This window comes from Charadrius vociferus, unplaced genomic scaffold, assembly GCF_000708025.1.
Source record: "Charadrius vociferus isolate BGI_N301 unplaced genomic scaffold, ASM70802v2 scaffold436, whole genome shotgun sequence".
Taxonomy (NCBI): domain Eukaryota; kingdom Metazoa; phylum Chordata; class Aves; order Charadriiformes; family Charadriidae; genus Charadrius; species Charadrius vociferus.
The window spans coordinates 5390542-5391036 of NW_009649187.1; positions in this window are offsets into that span (position 1 = coordinate 5390542).

The following is a 495-nucleotide window of genomic DNA, read 5'->3' on the forward strand; positions in this document are numbered from 1 at the left end:
TCAGCTGCAGGGGCGTTCTAGGTGGAAAAAGAAGGTGAGTTCCCAACAACTAGAAGATGCAGAAGGGCGCAATCTCTGCACAGCTTCCAAGAGAAAGCACAGCAGACTTGCTGGGCATCTGTCAGCAGGTGCCACAGATCCCCACGTCTTTTCTAGTTGAAGAGGATGTTCTCCTAAGGAATGGGGCTGGACACCAAGAGACCAATGTAGCAAGTGGTGGACAACACGGCACTGCTGTGTACCCCAGGGGAGTGGCTCCCCAAGCGCTGCTTGAGAGATGGCCATGGTGCTCTGCTCTCAGCTCACGGGACTCTATGTTTCCTTCTCATCTGCTCAACTAGGCAGAGCCTTCTGAATTTGCTCTCTCCAACCAGAAAGCCCGATTACATTTACAGGAGGAGGGAGGAAAGCAGTGCGGCCCCTACCAGACTCCCCTGCTGCCTGCTCCCTATCTGGCATGGGGATTGCTGCGATCCATGTTGCGTAAGGAAAGCA